This window comes from Pseudophryne corroboree, chromosome 2, assembly GCF_028390025.1.
Source record: "Pseudophryne corroboree isolate aPseCor3 chromosome 2, aPseCor3.hap2, whole genome shotgun sequence".
Classification (NCBI taxonomy): domain Eukaryota; kingdom Metazoa; phylum Chordata; class Amphibia; order Anura; family Myobatrachidae; genus Pseudophryne; species Pseudophryne corroboree.
Window position 1 is genome coordinate 704,486,537 of NC_086445.1, and position 11,228 is coordinate 704,497,764.

Sequence of the window (11,228 nt, forward strand, 5' to 3'; positions counted from 1 at the left end):
TGCTGACTTTAAAAGGCACATGGAGATTCTGCCTCATAAGGGTGAGGAATTGTTTGGGGATGGTCTCTGGGACCTCGTGTCCACAGTAACAGCTGGGAAGAAAAATTTTTACCTCAGGTTTCCTCACAGCCTAAGAAAGCACCGTATTATCAGGTACAGTCCTTTCGGCTTCAGAAAAGCAAGCGGGTCAAAGGCGCTTCCTTTCTGCACAGAGACAAGGGAAGAAGGAAAAAGCTGCACCAGACAGCCAGTTCCCAGGATCAAAAATCTTCCCCCGCTTCCTCTGAGTCCACCGCATGACGCTGGGGCTCCACAGGTGGAGACAGGTGCGGTGGGGGCGCGTCTCGGGAACTTCAGGGACCAAATGGGCTTGCCCACAGGTGGATCCCTAGGTTCTGCAAGTAGTATCACAGGGGTACAAGCTGGAGTTCGAGGCGACTCCCCCTCGCCGTATCCTCACATCAGCCTTGCCTGCTGCCCTCGGAGAAAGGGAGGTAGTACTGGCGGCAAGTCACAAGCTGTACTTCCAGCAGGTGAAATCAATGTACCCCTCCTTCAACAAGGCCGGGGTTACTATTTCACAATGTTTGTGGTACCGAAACCAGACGGTTCGGTGAGACCCATTCTAAAATTGCAATCCTTGAACACTTTTATATACGAAGGTTCAAGTTCAAAATGGAATCGCTCAGGGCGATTATTGCAAGCCTGGACGAAGGGAATTACATGGTATCACTGGACATCAAGGATGCTTACCTGCATGTCCCTATTTACCCTCCTCACCAGGAGTACCTCAAAATTGTGGTACAGGATTGTCATTACCAATTCCAGACGTTGCCGTTGGTCTGTCCCCGGCACCGAGGGTATTTACCAAGGTAATGGCCGAAATGATGATACTCCTTCGAAAAAAAGGGAGTTATAATTATCCCGTACTTGGACGATCTCCTTATAAAGACGAGGTCCAGGGAGCAGTTGTTCGTCGGAGTAGCACTATCTCGGGAAGTGCTACAACAGCACGGCTGGATTCTGAATATTCCAAAGTCGCAGCTGGTTCCTACGACGCGTCTACTGTTCCTGGGTATGGTTCTGGACACAGAACAGAAAAAAGGGTTTCTCCCGGAGGAGAAGTCCAAGGAGTTGTCGTCTCTAGGCAGAGACCTCCTAATACAAATACAGGTGTCGGTGCATCAATGCACGCGAGCCCTGGGAAAGATGGTAGCTTCTTACGAAGAAATTCCATTCGGCAGGTTCCATGCAAGGATCTTCCAGTGGGATCTGTTGGACAAGTGGTCCGGGTCGCATCTTCAGATGCATCGGCGGATAACCCTGTCTCCAAGGGCCAGGGTGTCGCTGTTGTGGTGGCTGCAGAGTGCTCATCTTCTAGAGGGCCGCAGATTCGGCATACAGGACTGGGTCCTGGTGACCACGGATGCCAGCCTTCGAGGCTGGGGGGCAGTCACACAGGGAAGAAACTTCCAAGGACTATGGACAAGTCAGGAGACTTCCCTACACATAAATATTCTGGAACTAAGGGCCATTTACAATGCCCTAAGTCAGGCTAGACCCCTGCTTCAACACCGGCCGGTGCTGATCCAGTCAGACAACATCACGGCGGTCGCTCATGTAAACCGACAGGGCGGCACAAGAAGCAGGATGGCGATGGCAGAAGCCACAAGGATTCTCCGATGGGCGGAAAATCATGTGTTAGCACTGTCAGCAGTGTTCATTCCCGGAGTGGACAACTGGGAAGCAGACTTTCTCAGCAGACACGACCTCCACCCGGGAGAGTGGGGACTTCATCCAGAAGTCTTCCAAATGATTGTACACCGTTGGGAAAGGCCACAGGTGGACATGATGGCGTCCCGCCTCAACAAAAAGCTAAAAAGATATTGCGCCAGGTCAAGGGACCCTCAGGCGATAGCTGTGGACGCTCTGGTAACACCGTGGGTGTACCAGTCGGTGTATGTGTTCCCTCCTCTGCCTCTCATACCCAGGGTACTGAGAATAGTAAGAAGGAGAGGAGTAAGAACTATACTCATTGTTCCGGATTGGCCAAGAAGAGCTTGGTACCCAGAACTTCAAGAAATGATCTCAGAGGACCCATGGCCTCTGCGGCTCAGACAGGACTTGCTGCAGCAGGGGCCCTGTCTGTTCCAAGACGTACCGCGGCTGCGTTTGACGGCATGGCGGTTGAACGCCGGATCCTGAAGGAAAAGGGCATTCCGGAGGAAGTTATCCCTACGCTAATTAAAGCTAGGAAAGAAGTGACCGCAAACCATTTTCTCTAACGTCCTAGTGGATGCTGGGGACTCCGTCAGGACCATGGGGATTAGCGGCTCCGCAGGAGACAGGGCACAAAAATAAAGCTTTAGGATCAGGTGGTGTGCACTGGCTCCTCCCCCTATGACCCTCCTCCAAGCCTCAGTTAGGTTTTTGTGCCCGTCCGAGCAGGGTGCAATCTAGGTGGCTCTCCTAAAGAGCTGCTTAGAAAAAGTTTTTAGGTTTTTTATTTTCAGTGAGTCCTGCTGGCAACAGGCTCACTGCATCGAGGGACTTAGGGGAGAGAAGTCAACTCACCTGCGTGCAGGATGGATTGGCTTCTTAGGCTACTGGACACCATTAGCTCCAGAGGGATCGAACACAGGCCCAGCCATGGAGTCCGGTCCCGGAGCCGCGCCGCCGACCCCCCTTGCAGATGCCGAAGATGGAAGAGGTCCAGAAGCAGGCGGCAGAAGACTTTTCAGTCTTCCTGAGGTAGCGCACAGCACTGCAGCTGTGCGCCATTGTTGTCAGCACACTTCACACAGCGGTCACGGAGGGTGCAGGGCGCTGGGGGGGCGCCCTGGGCAGCAATGTATAATACCTTTTTATGGCTAAAAATACATCACATATAGCCCTTGAGGCTATATGGATGTATTTAACCCCTGCCAGATCTCACAAACTCCGGAGAAGAGCCCGCCGAAATAGGGGGCGGGGCTTATTCTCCTCAGCACACAGCGCCATTTTCCTGCTCAGCTCCGCTGTGAGGAAGGCTCCCAGGACTCTCCCCTGCACTGCACTACAGAAACAGGGTAAAACAGAGAGGGGGGGCACTTTTTTTGGCGATATTACTATATTTAAGCTGCTATAAGGATACAACACTTATATAGGGTTGTTCCCATATATATATTATAGCGCTTGGGTGTGTGCTGGCAAACTCTCCCTCTGTCTCCCCAAAGGGCTAGTGGGGTCCTGTCTTCAATAGAGCATTCCCTGTGTGTCTGCTGTGTGTCGGTACGTGTGTGTCGACATGTATGAGGACGATGTTGGTGTGGAGGCAGAGCAATTGCCGGTAATGGTGATGTCACCCCCCAGGGAGTCGACACCGGAATGGATGGCTTTGTTTATGGAATTACGTGATAATGTCAGCACATTACAAAAATCAGTTGACGACATGAGACGGCCGGCAAACCAGTTAGTACCTGCCCAGGCGTCTCAGACACCGTCAGGGGCTGTAAAACGCCCTTTACCTCAGTCGGTCGACACAGACCCAGACACGGACACTGAATCTAGTGTCGACGGTGAAGAAACAAACGTATTTTCCAGTAGGGCCACACGTTATATGATCACGGCAATGAAGGAGGCTTTGCATATCTCTGATACTACAAGTACCACAAAAAGGGGTATTATGTGGGGGGTGAAAAAACTACCTGTAGTTTTTCCTGAATCAGAGGAATTGAATGATGTATGTGATGAAGCGTGGGTTAACCCAGATAGAAAAGTGCTAATTTCAAAAAAGTTATTGGCATTATACCCTTTCCCGCCAGAGGTTAGGGCGCGCTGGGAAACACCCCCTAAGGTGGATAAAGCGCTCACACGCTTATCAAAACAAGTGGCGTTACCGTCTCCTGATACGGCCGCCCTCAAGGATCCAGCTGATAGGAGGCTGGAAACTACCCTAAAAAGTATATACACACATACTGGTGTTATACTGCGACCAGCCATCGCCTCAGCCTGGATGTGCAGTGCTGGGGTGGTCTGGTCGGATTCCCTGACTGAAAATATTGATACCCTGGATAGGGACAGTATTTTACAGACTTTAGAGCAATTAAAGGATGCTTTTCTTTATATGCGAGATGCTCAGAGGGATATTTGCACTCTGGCATCGAGAGTAAGTGCGATGTCCATATCTGCCAGAAGAAGTTTATGGACACGACAGTGGTCAGGTGATGCGGATTCCAAACGGCATATGGAAGTATTGCCGTATAAAGGGGAGGAATTATTTGGCGTCGGTCTATCGGATTTGGTGGCCACGGCAACTGCCGGGAAATCCACCTTTTTACCTCAGACCCCCTCCCAACAGAAAAAGACACCGTCTTTTCAGCCGCAGTCCTTTCGGTCCTATAAGAACAAGCGGGCAAAAGGACAGTCATATCTGCCCCGAGGCAGAGGAAAGGGTAAGAGAGGGCAGCAAGCAGCTCCTTCCCAGGAACAGAAGCCCGCCCCGGGTTCTGCAAAGCCCTCAGCATGACGCTGGGGCTTTACAAGCGGACTCAGGAACGGTGGGGGGTCGACTCAAGAATTTCAGCGCGCAGTGGGCTTGCTCACAGGTGGACCCCTGGATCCTGCAGGTAGTATCTCAGGGTTACAGGTTGGAATTCGAGAAGTCTCCCCCTCGCCGGTTCCTAAAGTCTGCTTTGCCAACGTCTCCCTCAGACAGGGCGACGGTATTGGAAGCCATTCACAAGCTGTTTTCTCAGCAGGTGATAGTCAAGGTACCCCTCCTACAACAGGGAAAGGGGTATTACTCCACGCTATTTGTGGTACCGAAGCCGGACGGCTCGGTAAGACCTATTCTAAATCTGAAATCTTTGAACCTGTACATACAAAAATTCAAGTTCAAGATGGAATCACTCAGAGCAGTGATAGCGAATCTGGAAGAAGGGGACTTTATGGTGTCCCTGGACATAAAAGATGCTTACCTGCATGTCCCAATTTGCCCTTCACATCAAGGGTACCTCAGGTTCGTGGTGCAAAACTGTCATTATCAGTTTCAGACGCTGCTGTTTGGATTGTCCACGGCACCTCGGGTCTTTACCAAAGTAATGGCCGAAATGATGATTCTTCTGCGAAGAAGAGGCGTATTAATTATCCCTTACTTGGACGATCTCCTGATAAGGGCAAGGTCCAGAGAACAGCTGGAGGACGGAGTAGCACTAACCCAAGTAGTGCTGCAACAACACGGGTGGATTCTGAATTTTCCAAAATCTCAGTTGACCCCGACAACACGTCTGCTGTTCCTGGGAATGATTCTGGACACGGTTCAGAAAAAGGTGTTTCTTCCGGAGGAGAAAGCCAAGGAGTTATCCGAACTTGTCAGGAACCTCCTAAAACCAGGAAAAGTGTCTGTGCATCAATGCACAAGAGTCCTGGGAAAGATGGTGGCTTCTTACGAAGCAATCCCATTCGGCAGATTCCACGCACAAACTTTTCAGTGGGATCTGCTGGACAAATGGTCCGGATCGCATCTGCAGATGCATCAGCGGATAACCTTATCGCCACGGACAAGGGTGTCTCTTCTGTGGTGGTTGCAGAGTGCTCATCTGTTAGAAGGCCGCAGATTCGGCATACAGGACTGGGTCCTGGTGACCACGGATGCCAGTCTGAGAGGCTGGGGAGCGGTCACACAGGGAAGAAACTTCCAGGGAGTATGGTCAAGCCTGGAGATGTCTCTTCACATAAATATACTGGAGCTAAGAGCGATTTACAATGCTCTAAGCCTGGCAAAACCCCTGCTTCAGGGTCAGCCGGTGTTGATCCAGTCGGACAACATCACGGCAGTCGCCCACGTAAACAGACAGGGCGGCACAAGAAGCAGGAGAGCAATGGCAGAAGCTGCAAGGATTCTTCGCTGGGCGGAAGATCATGTGATAGCACTGTCAGCAGTGTTCATTCCGGGAGTGGACAACTGGGAAGCAGACTTCCTCAGCAGACACGATCTACACCCGGGAGAGTGGGGACTTCATCCAGAAGTCTTCCACATGATTGTGAACCGTTGGGAAAAACCAAAGGTGGATATGATGGCGTCTCGCCTCAACAAAAAACTGGACAGGTATTGCGCCAGGTCAAGAGACCCTCAGGCAATAGCTGTGGACGCTCTGGTAACACCGTGGGTGTTCCAGTCAGTGTATGTGTTTCCTCCTCTGCCTCTCATACCCAAAGTACTGAGAATTATACGGCAAAGGGGAGTAAGAACGATACTCGTGGCTCCGGATTGGCCAAGAAGAACTTGGTACCCGGAACTTCAGGAGATGCTCACGGAAAATCCGTGGCCTCTACCTCTAAGACGGGACCTGATTCAGCAGGGACCGTCTCTATTCCAAGACTTACCGCGGCTGCGTTTGACGGCGTGGCGGTTGAACGCCGAATTCTAAGGGAAAAAGGCATTCCAGAAGAGGTCATTCCTACACTGGTTAAAGCCAGGAAGGAGGTGACTGCACAACATTATCACCGCATTTGGAGAAAATATGTTGCGTGGTGTGAGGCCAGGAAGGCCCCCACGGAGGAATTTCAATTGGGTCGATTCCTACATTTCCTGCAAACAGGATTGTCTATGGGCCTCAAGTTGGGGTCCATTAAGGTTCAAATTTCGGCCCTGTCGATTTTCTTCCAGAAAGAATTGGCTTCAGTTCCTGAAGTCCAGACTTTTGTAAAAGGAGTACTACATATACAGCCCCCGGTTGTGCCCCCAGTGGCTCCGTGGGACCTTAATGTAGTTTTGGATTTTCTCAAATCCCATTGGTTTGAGCCACTCAAATCGGCGGATTTGAAATATCTTACATGGAAAGTAACCATGCTACTGGCCCTGGCTTCAGCCAGGAGAGTGTCAGAATTGGCGGCTTTATCGTATAAAAGCCCATATCTGATTTTCCATTCGGACAGGGCAGAACTGCGGACGCGTCCTCATTTTCTGCCTAAGGTGGTGTCAGCGTTTCACCTGAACCAGCCTATTGTGGTGCCTGCGGCTACTAGCGATTTGGAGGATTCCAAGTTGCTGGACGTTGTCAGGGCATTGAAAATTATATATTTCAAGGACGGCTGGAGTCAGAAAATCTGACTCGCTGTTTATACTGTATGCACCCAACAAGCTGGGTGCTCCTGCTTCTAAGCAGACGATTGCTCGTTGGATTTGTAGCACAATTCAACTTGCACATTCTGTGGCAGGCCTGCCACAGCCTAAATCTGTCAAGGCCCATTCCACAAGGAAGGTGGGCTCATCCTGGGCGGCTGCCCGAGGGGTCTCGGCATTACAACTCTGCCGAGCAGCTACGTGGTCGGGGGAGAACACGTTTGTAAAATTCTACAAATTTGATACCCTGGCTAAAGAGGACCTGGAGTTCTCTCATTCGGTGCTGCAGAGTCATCCGCACTCTCCCGCCCGTTTGGGAGCTTTGGTATAATCCCCATGGTCCTGACGGAGTCCCCAGCATCCACTAGGACGTTAGAGAAAATAAGATTTTACTTAACGATAAATCTATTTCTCGTAGTCCGTAGTGGATGCTGGGCGCCCATCCCAAGTGCGGATTGTCTGCAATACTTGTACATAGTTATTGTTACAAAAAAATCGGGTTGTTCTTGTTGTGAGCCGTCTGTTCAGAGGCTCCTACGTTGTCATACTGTTAACTGGGTTCAGATCACAAGTTGTACGGTGTGATTGGTGTGGCTGGTATGAGTCTTACCCGGGATTCAAAATCCTTCCTTATTGTGTACGCTCGTCCGGGCACAGTATCCTAACTGAGGCTTGGAGGAGGGTCATAGGGGGAGGAGCCAGTGCACACCACCTGATCCTAAAGCTTTATTTTTGTGCCCTGTCTCCTGCGGAGCCGCTAATCCCCATGGTCCTGACGGAGTCCCCAGCATCCACTACGGACTACGAGAAATAGATTTATCGGTAAGTAAAATCTTATTATCACCGCATATGGCGGAAATATGTTGCGTGGTGTGAGGCCAGGAAGGCCCCAACGGAGGAATTTTAGCTAGGTCGATTTCTGCACTTCCTACAGTCAGGGGTGACTATGGGCCTAAAATTGGGTTCCATTAAGGTCCAGATTTCGGCTCTATCGATTTTCTTCCAAAAAAGAACTGGCTTCACTGCCTGAAGTTCAGACTTTTGTTAGGGAGTGCTGCATAGTCAGCCCCCGTTTGTGCCTCCAAGGGCACCGTGGGATCTCAACGTGGTGTTGGATTTCCTGAAGTCGCATTGGGTTGAGCCACTTAAATCCGTGGAGCTAAAATACCTCACGTGGAAAGTGGTCATGCTGTTGGCCTTGGCGTCGGCCAGGCGTGTGTCAGAATTGGCGGCTTTGTCATGCAAAAGCCCTTATCTAATTTTTTTATATGGATAGGGCGGAATTGAGGACTCGTTCCCAATTCCTTCCTAAGGTGGTATCAGCTTTTCATGTGAACCAACCTATTGTGGTACCTGCGGCTACTTGGGACTTGGAGGACTCCAAGTTACTGGACGTAGTCGGGGCCCTGAAAATATATGTTTCCAGGACGGCTTGAGTCAGGAAAACTGACTCGCTATTTATCCTGTATGCACCCAACAAGCTGGGTGTTCCTGCTTCTAAGCAGACTATTGCTCGCTGGATCTGTAGCACGTTTCAACTTGCACATTCTGCGGCTGGACTGCCGCACCCTAAATCTGTAAAAGCCCATTCCACGAGGAAAGGGGCTCTTCTTGGGCGGCTGCCCGAGGGGTCTCGGCTTTACATCTTTGCCGAGCTGTTACTTGGTCGGGTTCAAACACTTTTGCAAGAGTCTACAAGTTTGATACCCTGGCTGAGGAGGACCTAGAGTTTGCTCATTCGGTGCTGCAGAGTCATCCGCACTCTCCCGCCCGTTTGGGAGCTTTGGTATAATCCCCATGGTCCTTACGGAGTCCCAGCATCCACTTAGGACGTCAGAGAAAATAAGATTTTACTCACCGGTAAATCTATTTCTCGTAGTCCGTAGTGGATGCTGGGCGCCCATCCCAAGTGCGGATTGTCTGCAATACTTGTATATAGTTATTGTTTAACTAAAGGGTTATTGTTGAGCCATCTGTTGAGAGGCTCAGTTATATTTCATACTGTTAACTGGGTATAGTATCACGAGTTATACGGTGTGATTGGTGGGGCTGGTATGAGTCTTACCCGGGATTCAAAATCCTTCCTTATTGTGTCAGCTCTTCCGGGCACAGTATCCTAACTGAGGTCTGGAAGAGGGTCATAGAGGGAGGAGCCAAGCTTTCTTTAGTTGTGCCCAGTCTCCTGCGGAGCAGCTATTCCCCATGGTCCTTACGGAGTCCTAGCATCCACTACGGACTACGAGAAATAGATTTACCGGTGAGTAAAATCTTATTATTATGCACATCTGCAGAACGGATCTCCTTGTCAAAAAGTGGGCAACACAGTGGGGCAGCGTGGTCGCGTGTGATCTGACCATGTCAGTTAAGTGGTTAAAAGCAGATTCAGTTCAGTGTGAGCAGCCGTCAGCAGCTTGTAATAAATTATCTGTCAGTTACAGTAGGCAGATTTTGCAGGTACCTCCATAGGCTGCAAGCAGAATCTTCCATCTGCAATTAATGCACAGAAGCTTCCATCCATAATTGAATTTGCCCCTTATTATACATCTATATCACTACAACATATAACCTAAATTCGGTATTAAAACAAAATCAGTACATCAGTTGTACATTATCACCATATGGCTTAAAAGATATTTGGCGCATAAATTCGGAACAAAAATGGTCTTCATGTTTTCAACATTCTTAAGAAGTGCCCCAGATACTATGGGATCTATTACTAGATTATTACAGGTTGAGTATCCCATATCCAAATATTCTGAAATACGGAATATTCCGAAATACAGACTTTTTTGAGTGAGAGTGAAATAGTGAAACCTTTGGTTTTTGATGGCTCAATGTACACAAACTTTGTTTAATACACAAAGTTATTAATAATATTGTATTAAATGACCTTCAGGCTGTGTGTATAAGGTGTATATGAAACATAAATGAATTGTGTGAATGTAGACACTCTTTGTTTAATGCACAAAGTTATAAAAAATATTGTATAAAATGACCTTCAGGCTGTGTTTATAAGGTGTATATGTAACATAAATGCATTCTGTGCTTAGACTTAGGTCCCATCCCCATGATATCTCATTATGGTAAGCAATTATTCCAAAATACGGAAAAATCCGATATCCAAAATACCTCTGGTCCCAAGCATTTTGGATAAGGGATACTCAACCTGTATAACCTAAGGGTCTAATTTAAATGCAACTATTCTCTTTTATACAGTATCTGTAGCTCAGTGTACCTATCTAGTAGTTCACTTTTCCAATCTGCTCTTCCTCCTTTGGGAACCTAGCGTTTGTAGTCCTCTTTTTACAAGTGAGCCATCTTGGCTTTGTTAAATGTGAATTTATTAGCATAAAGACTGTTTATACTACTGAGTACAAGCTTCACTTGGAGATTGTGACACGTTGCTGTTACCTGGGTGCAAATTGAGGCCTCGGTGTACAACCGACCCTGAGCCCTGAAGTGTAATCAGGGGATGTAGTTACTATGCCGGCTGTCGGGATCCTGGCGTTCAGGAGACACTGAGTGATGAAATCCCGCCTGCTGCTTGGTATACCCACTCAGTGGGTCTACGCCACCAACCGAGAGGAAATAGAACCGCGAGCCACCGGGCCCGAAGCGTGGCGAGCTAACTCGCTGCTGGGAATCCGGCAGTCGGGATGCTGCTGTCGGTGTATACTGACAGCCAGCATCACGTCTGCCAGTAAATCATACTGGACCCGTAATCGGGTAATACAGTAGAAGTGCTGCTACCGTCTGCTATATATATATATATATATATAAAAGGCAAATACCACTGACTCATCACAATCTCCTGAACCATAAGGATTAGGAACTTGACATTTGGACAGTAGCTTGCTTTTGTGACATAGGTACCCACTAAGAAGTGATTTTCAAAATTCCGTCCACAAAAGGGTTAAAGGGGGTAAGATGATTATTGGGAAATCACCCCCTCACAGAGGAGAGTTAAGACAGCCCACCCAGCCAGGGCTAGAAAGAATGCATGGTGCTGGCGATACCAAGTCACTGAGGGGGAGGACACAATGCTCTCTTCCTGGACTTTCTTGTTAGTGCAGTTGCAGTGCAGTCCATTATTAAAATACGGGAGCCACATCAATTGCCACCA